Genomic DNA, 16,073 nt, shown 5'->3' on the forward strand with positions numbered 1-16,073 from the left:
TAATGATTTTGGGTAAAAATGTCAAACAAAAAATAAAAATTAAAAAACAAACAAATTATTTGAAAACAAAAAAAGAATTTTAAGATCGGCAATATATGCTATTTAACACTGTTGTGCAATGTGTTTTGAAAGGCTTTAGTTTATGTCCATGGATTGATGTTCATGAATCATGGAGAGTAATTAAAAATAAATTTAAGTTCATAAATTTAAGTAGACTAATCGAAAATGTTTATGTTCATGAATTGATCAATTGATGACCTAGAAAAATAAAAAGATAATTGAATTTATGTTCATGAATATATTAAATTTAGTATTTTTAATATTCTAAATTTTTATTAAGGGTATTTAAGGTAAAATATATTTTCAGTTTAATTAGATATTAAGACTATTTTATCTTTGATCACTAATTTATTAGCAACAAAATACTGCAATTAACACAGTGCAATTGTAGCATATATAGCAATTATCGTATCCACAGAGACATTTAAGCGAAATACTCTAAGTAATCCTAATAATTCTGTAGCAATATTCAGGCAGAAACACAAATATGATGAATGAATAAAAACTAAAATCAAAACAAACCAAATAAAATAGGAGAATAACTCAAATAATAAAAGACTTTGAACCTAGGGATGTATTATCGTTAATCAAACACATGCATTCGATCTATTGATTCAATTACCAATTTTAATCCAGCCCTGATGAAAGATCACTATACTATTCATAATCTTCTCTAACGAACAACTATGAAACTAGATTAATAAACCCCTTATCGCATTCAAGCACTACTACAAAAAAGCTCATAGACTACATTTTAAGACCGTAGTCTATGTCATTAAAAACCGTAGTGGTAGATGGTGTAGTCTATTCCCATCAATATAGACTACGGTTTTATAACCGTAGTCTATAGTTACTTAAGACTACATTTTTAGACGCACATATACTACGTGTGGAAACCGTAGTCTATGTGTAATCATATACTACACGTGGAAACCGTAGTTAATTCTGTTCGAAATTGTAGTGTATTGGAAGAATAGACTACGGTTTGTCAACTAGAAATGGTAGTCTATAGTATTTAAAGACTACACTTTTAGTGATCTTACTCTACGCCTATTGTCGTAGTGGTTGGCTATCGTCAACTAAAAATTATTGTTATTTTATTTAAAATTAACAAAAAATGAAATACAAATATTGATACACTAAAAAATTATAATTGTCATATATAATTTCACAATATTTCATATTCTGTTAATGTACACTGAAATGAAGCTAACAACGACAAGAGATTAAATATACAAAACAAAGAGTACAATATTTTTTTTCAAAACAATATCTAGTAGTCTATTGTTGAAGAATCTTCATGGAAAATTCAGCAAAAGTCTCCTGTTTTTGCTTCATTTCCAGCATATCCTGGCACAAAATTAAAACAAGATTTGCCATGAAAACATATAAAACAATCATGTCAACAAAGCATTTCTTACATTTCAAACAATATTCCAGCTAATTGCAACATATATTATTTCAAAAGTATATTTCTTTCATTAAAATCAATAGACCAAATAAACATATACTAGTATATCTATAACACAAATCCATATTAGTAAACCAAAGTTGTAGAATATTACCTCTACTTTTTATATGTGACTAAGAATGAGATTCACCCACTCAACACGAACTTCATCAATATCCTATTTAGAATAACTCTGATTGTTAAACTATAAAAGATAAACTATTGTTTTATATGAAAAACGTATAATTGAGAATTAAGACAAATTACTTACATGTGAATGTATAGGCAAAAGCGACCATTCTTCATAAGCTCTTCAATAATTTCTTTCATGTAACGGTTCCTGAAAAATCCACATTGTTTGAAATCAAGTTGTGAATTAAGACTTTATGCTCTCTCTCTGTTATGAACATATCTAGACCACCAGTCCTAATAAATATTATTTGGAGAACTAATCTATGTTAATATGGCGATCTACATGTTCAATGCAAAATATTAACTACAGATTTTTACAAATTTACTGCTCAAATGAATAAATTAATTCCAAATAACACACAGAATAACTTCTTATAGCCCACCTATCACATTCAAGACTCAAGGCAAAACTATATCATGCATTCATGAATTAGCTGAACAATTATCACATTCAAGACTCAAACTGAACAACTAGACATGCAAATTATTGGCCAGATAATTCACAAGAAATCAAACACCAATAATCGTGAATCAAAAGTTGGAGGGCAAATTAATATCAATAAATCAAATAACACATATTCAATCAACTATGTACAAACCCTAAGTTCAGATAAAAGAACTAGACACACATCATAAAATAAAATAAAAGCATAAATAAAAAGAAAGCAATTGAAATGAATAAAATAGATAAAACCCTAAAAGAATTCAGAATGAACATCTGGAATCTTGAATCTTGCAGAAAATAAATCTAATTTATGAAAGCATTAAAATTCTAAGTTTAAGACTAAAAAATATGAAAAGAGGAAGAAGAGAGGTGAAAAGATGTCTCTAATAGGTTAGGAAAAAGGACCTATATAAAGGCACAAGGGATAAATATAGTACAGAGCTAAAAAATACTGATAAAATTCGAAAATTCGGAAATTCCCGAAATGGGCATTATTCACTACTGCGCGCGACTTTCTTTTTTCAGCCATATCTTCCTCGTTCGAACTCGGATTTGCGAACTGTTTGCGCCTACGAACTATTATCGCGATGATCTATAACTTTCATTAAGACCACTCGTCCAAATTTAGACTCAAGATTTCTGTAAAATTTATCAAAGTATGAGCAAGTATCATTTTTCACAACATAAAGTAATATAAGCACAAAACAATATCGAACACTCAATTCCCTATGAAATTGACATCATATGAACACTAAAAACCATGGAAACATGAGCGTTATCAACCCTCATGATCCGAATCAATTTGATTTGAAAGAATTTATCCTTTTATTTTATTCTATAACCATCAATATAGGGAGTAATTAGCATATAAATCTATTTAAGAATAGGAACTACAAATCATGAAATTATGATGAATTCGCAGTAAAAAGTAATGAATTTAAAAAAAAATCACCTCATATAGGATTTGAACCAAAAATTATAAATTCATCTAATAAAGTGATAAATTTACCGTGAATATTTATAATTAAAGTGTCAAAATGGTTCTTTATTTATATTTTAAGACGAGTTATTATTTAGCATAATATAAGATGGGGGAAAAATCGTGGACCTGGAAATACAGAGAAAGAAAAAAGTGTGCAACAAATTCCAAACCGCTCACAAATTCCAAACACCTCAAAATTTCTATAACCCGTCTTTTTCAAGCCCTTCAAATAGAACAAAATATCATGCATGTACTACTCAAAGACCGAGTCAAAATTCATAAGCATGATATAATTACAAATAAAATTATGTTTTCATGTAATAAACTTACCAATGTAATATTCGATACATAAACAATATTTACTTAGAAAACATACGTAGAAATAATAATGTTCTTCAACTAACTAAACAAATCGTCTCAACAATATGTATAAATCACTAGGGCTAGGGCTGGGAATCGGGTCGGGGTCGGGTACCCTACCCGAAAAAATAGGCCACCCGATCCCGAATAAGACTAAAACCCTAAACCCGACCCCGAACCCGAAAAAAATCGGGTACCCTAATACCCGACTCGGGTACCCGAGTCAGGTATTCGGATACCCTAAATTACCCGGTCAAAATTACATCTTTCAAGTCAAACTGTGAAAATCGGGTATTTCGGGTATTAGGGTACCCGATTTGGCTTAATCGGGTATTCAGGTACCCTAATACCCGATTTTTTTTTAATTGAAAATGTAGATATAGTGCACAAATCTACACATTGAGTCATTAAAAAAAAGGAAGAAGAAGAAGAAGAAAACAGTACTTGGGGACGGCTGGCGGCGCGTCTGCTGGGAGCTCGGAGGCGGCGCGGCTGGGTCGACGACTTGCAAGGGAACAGAGGGAGTTGGGAGGCGGGCGGGACTCGGACCTGGAGATGACTGGGTGAGGGTCGCGACTCGCGGGAGGCCTACGCCACTGGGTCGTGGTGGGTGGGACGACGGAGGCCGGCGCCGCTGGGTGACTGGGTCGACGAGGGAAGGGTTAGGGAACAGAGGGAGTTGGGAGGCGGGCGGGAGTCATAGAGGGAGGGACCGATGGAGTGTACAGTGTAGGGTTTGAATGTTTGATTCAATTTCAAAATGAAAATAATTAAAGTTAATTAAATAATTTAATATATATTTAATAAATAAATAAGGTGGTAGATCAATAATTAAACCTATCGGATTTGCGGTGGGGATTCATTATCGTCTACCTGTGTTCCCATCATTCTCTGATTTTTCAGAGAGTTCTTAGAGAGAAAACAAGAGAGGGGAGTTTAGAAAGCAGGAAAAGAGAGAGCGTGTGTTTTATTTCATCGTAGCGGATATTTATAGGCGTTACAATTGAGGGCAAAACTGTAAATTCGCTTGGTCATTCATTTCGCGTGCTAACTATTTGACTGGCTAGGGCTATCATTAGCATATATTTTGTCGGGTCCTTGTCCCCTAAATACAGAGCTGGATTGACGGGTTTTCCTCTGACTTTCTTCCTCTGGAGATTTAAGGGTACTTTTCTTCTCGGGCCGGACTTCGTCTTCGTCGCTCTGCTCTGTCTGGTGGCTCTGGACTTTCTTTCTTAGGGCAGACTTCTTCTTCATCGCTCTGCTCTGTCAGGTAGCTCTGGACTTTCTCTCTCGGGGCAAACTTCGTCTTCATCGCTCTGCTCTGTTCGGTAGCTCTGGACTTTCTCTCTTGGAGTAGACTTCGTCTTCATCGCTCTGCTCTGTCCGGTAGCTCTGGACTTTTCCCTCTGCCTACTTCTCACAGCTTCTTCGTTCCCTGTTGCTCATCTTTGATATTCCACTTTGGTTTTCCAAGCAAGGCCACGTGTCCTGATCTTAGGACCTCGCATATTTCACCCCTCATCAGCTACTCCCTCCCTGGTATGGTCGGACAAGACCATCCAGAGTCTGGTCAACCGTCAGCTCTGCTCTTGAAGCTAATTGCTACTCCCCCCCTGGTATGGTCAGACGAGACCATCCAGAGTCTGATCATCCGTCAGCTCTGCTCTTGAAGCTAATAGCTACTCCCCCTGGTATGGTCAGACGAGACCATCCAGAGTCTGATCATCCGTCAGCTATGCTCTTGAAGCTAATAGCTACCCCCCTGGTATCGTGTACTTTAGAAGTCAAGCACGATTCTGTTGCTATTTTCGGGCTATGAATATCCCTTGTTTTGATCATTTGTGATGTGTACCCTGAGTGCTCTGCATAGCGTTCTGCTCTGGCAACCAGCGGTGCCTTCATAGCATTCTGTTCTGGTTCATAATCTCTACTTTCCCTGAATGACAACATTATCCTAAACTTTTATTCCGCCACAACAATAATGTAGGGCTAAAGAACTCATTTCTCAAAATAATATTTAGCCAAGAATTCGCACCCATAAGCAAGAAAATCAATTTATCAAATGACACGTTATTCTCATGTATATCCATTATGAGGTAGCCAACAATAACTTTATCACATCCGGTCAAAAACCCCCATGAATCCAGAGATAATGCGTAACATTTTGCTCTTGTTTCTTTATTCCAGCGACCAGAGGTGTTTACACAACCAGAGTTGTCTGTGCTTTAGCTGTTTGCTCTGTTAAGGTATGCTCTGGCTCTAACAACCAGAGTTGTATCTGCTTTAGCTGTTTGCTCTGTTAAGGTATGCTCTGGCTCTGACAACCAGAGTTGTCTCTGCTTTAGCTGTTTGCTCTGTTAAGGTATGCTCTGGCTCTGACAACCAGAGTTGTCTCTGCTTTAGCTGTTTGCTCTGTTAGTGTATGCTCTTGCTCTGACAACCGGAGTTGTCTCTGGTCTAGCTGTTTGCTTTGTTAGCGTATGCTCTTGCTCTGACAACCAGAGTTGTCTCTGGTCTAGCTGTTTGCTCTGTTAGCGTATGTTCTTGCTCTGACAACCAGAGTTGTTTTTGCTTTAGTTGTTTGCTCTGTTAGCGTATGCTCTTGCTCTGACAACCAGAGTTGTCTCTGGTCTAGCTGTTTGCTCTGTTAGCGTATGCTCTTGCTCTGACAACCAGAGTTGTTTTTGCTTTAGCTGTTTGCTCTGTTAGCATATGCTCTTGCCCTGACAACCAGAGTTGTCTCTGCTTTAGCTGTTTGCTCTGTTAAGGTATGCTCTGGCTCTGACAACCAGAGTTGTCTCTGCTTTAGCTGTTTGCTCTGTTAGTGTATGCTCTTGCTCTGACAACCGGAGCTGTCTCTGGTCTAGTTGTTTGCTCTGTTAGCGTATGCTCTTGCTCTGACAACCAGAGTTGTCTCTGGTCTAGCTGTTTGCTCTGTTAGCGTATGTTCTTGCTCTGACAACCAGAGTTGTTTTTGCTTTAGTTGTTTGCTCTGTTAGCGTATGCTCTTGCTCTGACAACCAGAGTTGTCTCTGGTCTAGCTGTTTGCTCTGTTAGTGTATGCTCTTGCTTTGACAACCAGAGTTGTTTTTGCTTTAGCTGTTTGCTCTGTTAGCATATGCTCTTGCCCTGACAACCAGAGTTGTCTCTGGTCTAGCTGTTTGCTCTGTTATTTGTGTACTTTGGTAACTTGTGTTGTATGTTTGAAATGTATATTCTGGGTAAATTTCTGATAGTATCTGAATTTCGGAAAACGTGGGGAGGGATATCCACCCCTAGTCCCCCCCAGTATCGTGCGCGTACTTTAGAAGTCAAGCACGATTACAAAAAGTTAGCACTTTGTTGTGTAGTATTGAGTACTCTGTTCTGGCACTATGCTTTGTAATTTTTGTTAATTCTGCGGTCAAGCTCCGTCCTTTATGTTCTGTCATTTTTGTTCCGACAAGTATGTTTTGTGCTCTCCGTTAGCTCTGTAATTTAACTTTGATAGATTTTTCTATGAAAGTTGTACTCGATAATTATTATTTGCTTTGGAATGACACTTTGTAACTTTTTTCTTAATTATGCTCTGTAGCTTTGCTCTTAGCTGATGCATCGATAATCATCCGGTGTCAGTTTAGCAGTTTGCTCTGTAGCTTTGCTCTTAGCCATGCTCTGATGCCTTGACAACCATCCGGTGTCGGCATAGCAGTTTGCTCTATAGCTATGCTATGTAGCTTTGCTCTTAGCTGTGCTCTGTTTGTAAATATGACAAGGTAGCAAGTAATGAAAATTAAAAAGCAACACACGTGTGTTTCCCTAAAACCAAGAATACCATTTATTACGGGTACCTTGGCCCCAAACCTCATTAAAACCCCAGTGGGGAAAAAAGAGTATTTGGTCTATCTGGCTTTGAGCATCGTTCAGACGTAGAATTTCCTCAACGTGTTGATGTTCGATGGGTGAGTAAGCGGTCTGCCCTCGCTGCCGGATAGGTGGTATGCTCCTCCTCCCTCGGCCACATATAGATATAGGCTCTCCTCAGGAGCTGGTTTTGTCAGAACTGGCATCTCCGCCAAATATGTCTTCAATTTTTCAAAGGCGCTCTGGCAATCCCAGGGAAGAGCTCTACTAGCATGCAATGGTCATCAGTCGCCATCATGGGCTGCTTGTCTGGATTTCTCTCTATTTCCGCTGCCTCGACCTGCTCTACCGGGTTGACAGATCTGCCCCCTTCATTCTTGGCAAACTTGGTACCCTAATCTGTTCTTTCCTCTTCTCTGGGCTGCTTTCGCGAGGCTTGAGTCGTTAGACTTCGAACATGACATTCTTTGGAAACAATCTGGTTTCCACATACTTCCCCTACTTTACCACACTCCAGAGGGAATTTTATTTTTAGATGATACATTGAGATCACAGCTTGAAAGGCATCCAGAGCTGGCCTTCCTACTATAATATTATAGCTTGGTTTGGGAAAGTCCGCTACCAAAAAATGTAGGATTTGTGTTCTTGATGCTCCTGCTTGCCCCCATGTCATAGGCAACTCTACCGACCCTGCCAGAGTGATCGATTCTACCGTAAATCCATACAGAGGAGCTCCTGCTGGCCTTAACGTGGTGTTCAGAGCCATGGCTACCAAGCAATCTTTGTAAATGATATTGACGGCGCTTCCAGTATCCACGAAGATCCGGTGTACCAGACAGTTGGCTACATCTGCTGAAAATACTAGGGCGTCGCTATGTGGGTGTAAGATGTTTCTCTGATCTTTTTTTTTTTTTGATAAGGGAAAAAGCTTTATTAAAAAGAAGGTACAAGAAGTACCGAAAACAGATCAGACAGCAAGAAACAAAAGGAGGAAAGGAGGATAAAACAGGGAGATCCAATACACCACAGAAACAAGTCTCAACCAAGCAAACAGACCGCTGCGGTCCATCTGCGGAAATCTGAGGTGGTCAGTTTCAGATTGTAAGCCAAGCTCCAACCCCAAATCCTTGTCTTGATTTCAGAAACCATTCTCTCCTTAATCCAAGAGCCTTGATTGAAAATGCACTCGATTCTCTTCTTCCAAACACACCAAACAACACAGGTCCAAACAGCCGTTAAGAACATGACGTCTTCTTTGTGCCCGAGGTTAACAAAAACGTTGAAGTGGGGCTTCGCCTTATGATGAAAGACAGTTTGCTTGCCCATCCATTGGATCAACTCCTTCCAAACTTCCTCAGATTTCGAGCAAGAGAAAAAGAGATGGTCGATGGACTCTTCTTTCTCCTTACAGAGCACGCAAAAATTCGGAAGTTGGATTGCCACCTGCCGGCGAATGAGATTGTCGAAGGTTGGTAATCTTCCTTTGAGCACCTTCCAGGCCGTAAGAATGACTTTTGCAGGGGCTTTGGTTTTCCAGATCTGCGTCAGTTCACCTTCTTTTCTTCGCTCGTTCAACTGTCGACTCTCCCAACTAATTGCCTCATAAGCCGACTTGACGGAGAAGACTCCGTTGGATGACGCTTTCCAACTCCAACCATCCCGCTTATCTGACCTCAACACATAACGGTCAATGATAGAGATAAGAGACTGGATTTGATCATGTTCTCGACCCCTCGGCTCTCGGCACCACTCAAGATTCCACCTCCATGCACCTTCAACCCAAAGCCCCATACTCTTAACAGTACCGTCTTTGTTGTTGGAAATCCGAAAAAGTCTAGGAAATTTCTCAGAGAGTTTGCCATCCTCGATCCACCAATCATGCCAAAATCTCAAGGAATCTCCCTCTCCCAACACCACCTCAACATTATCACGCAACCACTTGCCATCGTCCCCCCTACAAATTCCCAACACTTTCTTCCACCATCCTGTTTATGTAATTTTGCCATTAGCATCACCCAGCCCACTATTCTCCCACACAAACTCCCCATGACAGGCTCTCACCACCTTGGCCCAAAGAAGCTGTTTATCCACCAAGAATCTCCAAATCCACTTGGCCATGAGGGCCGTATTAAACCAGCTGAGATTTTTAAAATTTAAGCCCCCAAAGTCAAATCCAACACACAAATCAACCCACTTCACCCAATGGATTTTCCTAACCTCCAATCCCCCACCCCAAACGTCTCCTTATGTTTCTCTGATCTGCTGCCCCAAACGATATACCTACTTCTTTACTCTGGCTTTGTATAGACATCACCTGAATAGGGTACAACCCTGCTTTAGCAGCTCTGATGGCCTGTTTCTTTGCCTGATTAGACGTGGGGCCTTCTTCCTCCCCAATTATCATGTGTACTACCCGTCTATCTTCTGGTGGGGGACTACCAACTCTGCGTGGTTCCCCTGTCTTTTCTCCCTCATAATTCTGATGATGAACATGTGGGGTCTGCTTTATAAAACGATCCAACCTTCCATGCCTGACTAATATCTCGATTTGTCGCTTGAGGTTGTGACAGTACTGAGTCGGGTGCCCGTAAGCGTTGTGGTAATGGCACAATAAGTTGTTATGCCCTGGTTTGGGACGACCCTGTTCATAACCATAAGGAGACCGAAACCACGGTTCGCCCTTGATTATGTCAAAGATTTTCTCATGTGGGGTATTCATAAGTGTGAAGTCAGTAAGTTGATTCACATTGTTCACCGTTTGTTGGGACGCTTGGGCTTCTCTAGCTTGATACGAGAATCTGGATGGTAAACCTCGGAAGGCATTTCCGTTGGAATGATCTTGTTGGGTGTTATCAACGGGCTCTGACTTCACCTCTGTCCTTTTGGCTCTGTTACGATCATTTTTTGCTCTGCGAGCAGCCTTAACCTCTTCCAACTGGATGTATCCTGGCAGCTTAGACATTATTTCATCAAAGTCTGCAAGCGGATGTATTTGGAGCTCCTCAAAAAATGCACATTGCTTCATGCCTCTGACAAAGGCATAGCCCTTGATCTGAGATTCAGCTCTAGGGACGGCCAGAGAAGACATAGTAAACCGCGACGCGTATTCCTTAGAGCTGGCAAAATGGGCGGGTCGGGCTAGCCCGGCCTGAACCGCTGGGCTTATGAGACTAACCGGGCCGGGCTGGCCCGGCCCGGAATTCGATCGGGTTGCAATTTTACAAGCCCAGCCCAGCCTCATTCGGACCATCGGGCGGTTGGGCCAAACCCGCCCAATGATCTTTTTATCTTATTATTAAATTTTATTTTTATTTTTATAAAAAAATAAATAGATTTTATTATTCAAATGATAACTATAAACAAAATAAAAAGCACTACAATCAACATGAGCCAATTTGATTACAAATTTGAACGTCATCATTCATATCATCACATTTGAAGCAAGTCAGAAGCAAAATGAAATGTCTAGTACAAAATACAAAATTAATAAATAAAAGCTAGCCAGATCTTTGATATAGATTCATACTTCATGCCCAGCTATCAAATTGAAGCTTATATATCAAGCTTTTTAACTCATGATTTTAGGAATGTTATGCTAAACTGGAAAGTAAAAATAATAATAAATAAATGAAAAACGAAAAACCAATGAACAACATTAAGTATTCCCAACAAAAAAAAAATTGAATTTCAGTTTTGATTTTACAGAATTGAATTAAATTAATCGAACTACTAAATGATTTTACGGAAAAAAACAGATAGAATGAATAAATTGACATATTAAAAAAAATTGATCGGGCGGGCTTTTTAGCCCAAAAACCCTGGGCTTTTTAGCCCCAAAGCTCGATCAGCCCGGCGGGCTGACTGGGCGGGCTTTTTAGGCCCGGGTTTTTTCGGGCCTCTTTTTTATAAAGCCCAGCCCAACCCTAAATACGAGCGGGCCGGGCTGGCCCGTCGAGCTGGTTGATTTTGCCAGCTCTAGTATTCATTTAGTGTTTCTCCTGGTTCTTGCTTAATTTCCATCAAAGACATGGCTGTCTTTGCCATCCTTCTTGAGCTGGCTGATATGATCTTCGCCGGTGCAGAACTGAATCTTGCAGGACTGATCTCACAAACACGTTCGGAAGACTTAAAAACGAGAACTGAAATAAAGATAAAGTGTGGATATCCCAAAACCCCTGACCTAATCTACGTAGTTTCCTAGAGAACGGATCTCTAGTCCCCAACGATGTGATCGGTGCAGCAACTCGGAGACGTTGAATGACACACGGCGAGGGATGATGAACTCGTCGATTCGTCGATAGGTTGAATTCTTGTTTGGAAAAATCAAGAAGAATTCGAAACTTGAGAGAGAATAAACTCACTGTAATATTATCAAAATTCAATTCTCTTTCGTTCCATACAGCAGCCATATATATAGGCAAAATAAAACCCTAATTTAAAGAAGGAAATAACGTACAAACAAGGAAACTTAAAACCAAGGAAACAAAAGAAACTTGATCAGCAAGCTTTGACAACTCGGGCGAGAACGCCAGCACTGGAAAACGCCCCATCTGGAAACGCCCGCTCGTCTACTCTGGGAATTCCGCTCTGCTCTGGCAATTCCGCTCCTCTGCTCTGGAAAGTCGGCTTCTCTGCTCTGGCAGCTTCGACTTCGCTGCTCGGGCAGACTTGACTTCTCTGCTCGGGCACAGTCGATTTCTCTGGTCTGGCAGTTCGGCTTCTCTGCTCTGGCAGCTTCGACTTCGCTGCTCGGGCAGACTTGACTTCTCTGCTCGGGCACAGTCGACTTCTGTCACACCCCAATTCTTGAAAGAATAAATATAATCGAGGTATAAATAATTCATAGAAATAAACAAGGGAAATACCTTGTTAAAACCCGAAATAGGATAGAAAGTCGGGCTATGCCCCTTTGGATCACAAGTTTTGTTTCATGCTTCTGACAACCGACATTCATTGGCATAAATTAAGTAGTGAAGAGTCTAAGCTCGGTCAGATATATCATTTGAAATTTAACATGAAGATCTTAAGTTGGGAAAACAAAAGACTGATATGAGTAATTGCTACAGCGGAAGTCTAACATAGGAATTTAACTCTAGCCTCAGCTCCGTCCCGTCAGCACCGGCCAGCCAACCTGAAAACATTTGAAAGTATTTTTGGGCTAAGTACTAATGTACTTAGTGGGCATGCATTTTCTGAAACATCTCATATTTTAATAAAGACAGTTTATCCAATCATACTTGACATGACTTAGAAGGTTTTTAAATTGAAAGAAGTACTTCTAAGCATGTTAAAACATTTTCTTTCATTTGTGCGCACATGTCACACTCCCTTTCTGTTACTCGCTGTGATCCCGGTCCTTTTAGCCACCGACGGATCTCTGTCTCCTGCTTACTTGAACTGAGGGCGTAACCCAGACAAGTTTACTTTGACCTCGGGACGCTACCCAGGCAGGCCTGATATTTCTCATGCTCCGGAACACATCCAGCCGAGCACCCTTATAACGCCTCTGGTTAGAGCCCGATGGAGATCAACCCACCGAGTCAACTAACAAGTGTACACAATCCTCAAACAACGTATTAGGTCATAAGAGAACCTCAATTGATTAACTGTGCGAGCCTTAAACAGAGTAGAGTGCACATAAACATTTTATTGGATAAACAGTTTTCATTACAATAAATAAACAATTTGCATTTCATTGAAATATTTAGAGCTTAATAACTCAATCATACTTTGTACATTTGGAAAGTAAGCCCACCTGGTTAGGCAAAGCCTGAAGATCATAATCACATATAAACCTGTCTTGGGAAAGCAGCGCTAATCCCCCTGGTCACAAAGCCTACAAGAAATTCTATTCTCAATAGGTCTCCTTAAATCTAATCTTAAGTCATGGTGTAGTGCTTAACATTCTATGATTCACTTAGCCGGGTTTTCAAAATTTAATAAATAAATAATTGAAAACATTTCTCTTGAGTTAAGAACACCAACAATATTCTTACTCATCTTTCTTTAATAATTGGAATTATAAATAAAACCAATTAAATCATAAATACTTTTATTGCAAAATATAATGCAATTTCATGTCATGCTTAGCATATAATAAGTAATTTACTTAAAATATGCACATAATAATAATATAATATTATTATGCAAATTAAAAATAATTAATCAAACTTAATAAGTCTAATTAATTAAAATAGGGAAGCCATTTAAATAGATGAAATAGAGCCCATGCTTAAATAAATAATAGCCCATATAAATTTAAAAGACGAGGCCCAACTCAATAAAATAGGAATGGCCCAGACTGAATAAAATAAATCGGGCCCAGCTAAATAAAATTAGAAATCGGCCCAAGCTTGTAAAAATCGCAGCCCAAATCTATTTAAAATCGGCCCATCACTCATAAAACTCGGCCCAAGTCCCTCAAACCCTAGCCCAACACTCAAAGCCCAACCCTCACCCTTCTTCTCCTTTCTTCTCCCCCCATCAGCCGCACTCTCTCACTCTCACCACTCTCACGCCTCTCTCTTCTCTCTCCATTCACGCCGCGCCATCCCCCCCATCTCGTTACTCTCACACTCACAGTCGCTCCCACGTACACAGACGCACGCACACACACACACACCAGTCACCGGAAATACACTTAGCAGCGGCGATCTCTCTCTCTCTCTCTTCCGAATTCACGGCCGCCGAGGCCCATCTCCGGCGAACAACAGCAGCAGACGAAGCTCACTGCCGCCGCCGAACGCCCTCTGAAACTCTACCCCTCCCATGTCTCTCTTTCTCCCTCACGACTGCTCGTCTCTTTCCCTCAGAATTTCACCGCCGCCGAAGCTCGCCGGGGCAAGCGTCGATAGGCTCCAGCTCCCTCTTTCTTCCCCCTCTTTCGGCGACTGCAACGACAGCCACCGCCCCAACCCCTGTTCTCTCTCCTCCTTGGCGACGACGTAGACGCCGCCGCCTCCCTCGGCCTCCCTCTGTGCAACATCCGGCGACAGCAGCCATGGCTGCCGCCGTCGACTCTCCCCTGACTCACAGACGCTCACACACACAAACCATGACTCCCTCCCCTCTCAGTTTTTCGCCCTTGGCCGGACAGCAGCGGCACCGCCGCCGTGCCCTGCTTCCCTCCACTCTCTCATCCGCCTCAGTCAGCTTCTCCCTCAACTCGCCAGCCGACCGACAGTGGCGCCGAGCCACCGCCTTCGACCAGAGCCCAGACTCGACAGACAAGGAAACAAAATCAAAGCTCAAACTTTTCTTTCTTCTTTTCAACAAGAATGTTTCATGAATATAGAAATACATATTTGTATGCTCATGTATGTAAATGTCATTTTGTTTCAAAAACTTGATACACGAAACTGAATTTGCTATATGGGAAATCAGTAGCGTGTGATTCAATTGAATGGCTGGAAATCTTAACATGATATCAATGGGTTGCTCAATCGAAAAGGGAAATAAAGCGACGAGTTAAAGTTTGAACCTTTAGAATTTCACTTCAATTTCTGAAATGGTTGGCTGCTGAGTTTGCTTGGTTGCTCTGCTCTTGAACTTTGTTTGGGGTGATGGAACGAAGAGAGTGTGTGAGATGAAGTGGAAAGCATGATTGAAATTCCTAGTGATGAATGAGGTGTAATGCATGTATGATAGTGATGAATGAGGTGTAATGCAGGTATGGGAGGTGGGTAAGTGGGTAGGTGGCTAATGGATATCATAGGGAGGTGGGTAATTGAGGTTGTTGATTTGACAAATAAAATTCTATCTGATAAAATTGTCGAAACTGTAATAATTCTTCAGGATTTGCTAATTAAAAGCTCGTGAAAATGCTTGAATGCTAAATTAAATAAATATGCAATGCATATAAATTCAATAACTAATTTTACAAATGTTTTTGTAAATCATTTTTGTTGGAATTAAAAATAAATTCTTTTTCTTTATATCCGGCGTGAATCATCTTAAATCTAAGTTTAAAAATAAATTCTAAATTTAACTCGGGGAAACGGGGTATTACATCCCTCCCTCCTTAAAAAAAAATTCCGTCCTCGGAATTGCATATCTGGTATTCTAGCTTGTGATACTAGTCATTTGTTTCATTCATATCTTTTGTGGCTTTTTCCATCCTGTGATGGTTCCACTACATGACGAGAACAATATTATTGCCTCGTAAAACTTGAACCTTGCGATCAAGTATCTGGACTAATTTCTCTTCATAACTTAAGTCCTGACTAGGACTAATTTATCTGGCTTAATCAAATACTTTGGATTAAACACATACTTTCTTAACTGAGAGACATGAAACACATTGCGTATGTCTCCAATACTGGGTGGCAATGCCAACCTATAGGCTACAGGGCCTATCTTATCTAGGATCTCAAAAAGTCCTATATAACGGGGTCGTAACTTGCCCCTCTTTCTGAAACGTATAACTCCCTTTTAGGAAGAAACTTTGAGGAAAACTCGATCCCCAACATTGAATTCTAACTCCGATCGGCGTTTATCGACGTAAGACTTTTGGTCTATCTCGAGCTTCTTTGATTCTTTGCTTGATGTGGTCGACCTTCTCAACCATCTGTTGAACCAGTTCAGGACCTAACAGCTTTCTTTCACCCACTTCATCTTAGTAAAATGGTGAACTACATTTTCGGCTATACAAGGCCTCATCTGGATTATTCCAAATGTTGCTTGATAACCATTGTTATAAGCAAATTCTACGAGAGATAACAAATCTTCCTAACTTCTAC

General features: G+C 40.2%; 2 long non-coding RNA genes across 2 annotated transcripts; both read right to left on the reverse strand.

The window, feature by feature from the left end:
* Window positions 1-1,155: 1,155 nt before the first annotated feature.
* Window positions 1,156-2,020, reverse strand: LOC130989219 (uncharacterized). Its single transcript, XR_009090538.1, has 3 exons — window positions 1,782-2,020; window positions 1,626-1,688; window positions 1,156-1,410 (listed from the first exon to the last, which is right to left on the reverse strand). It is a non-coding gene; the product is annotated as an uncharacterized LOC130989219 (long non-coding RNA).
* A 10,164-nt stretch (window positions 2,021-12,184) lies between these two features.
* Window positions 12,185-15,012, reverse strand: LOC130989220 (uncharacterized). Its single transcript, XR_009090539.1, has 3 exons — window positions 14,816-15,012; window positions 13,091-13,171; window positions 12,185-12,466 (listed from the first exon to the last, which is right to left on the reverse strand). It is a non-coding gene; the product is annotated as an uncharacterized LOC130989220 (long non-coding RNA).
* Window positions 15,013-16,073: the final 1,061 nt, after the last annotated feature.

Source organism: Salvia miltiorrhiza, chromosome 6 (genome assembly GCF_028751815.1).
Source record: "Salvia miltiorrhiza cultivar Shanhuang (shh) chromosome 6, IMPLAD_Smil_shh, whole genome shotgun sequence".
NCBI classification, from domain to species: Eukaryota; Viridiplantae; Streptophyta; class Magnoliopsida; order Lamiales; family Lamiaceae; genus Salvia; species Salvia miltiorrhiza.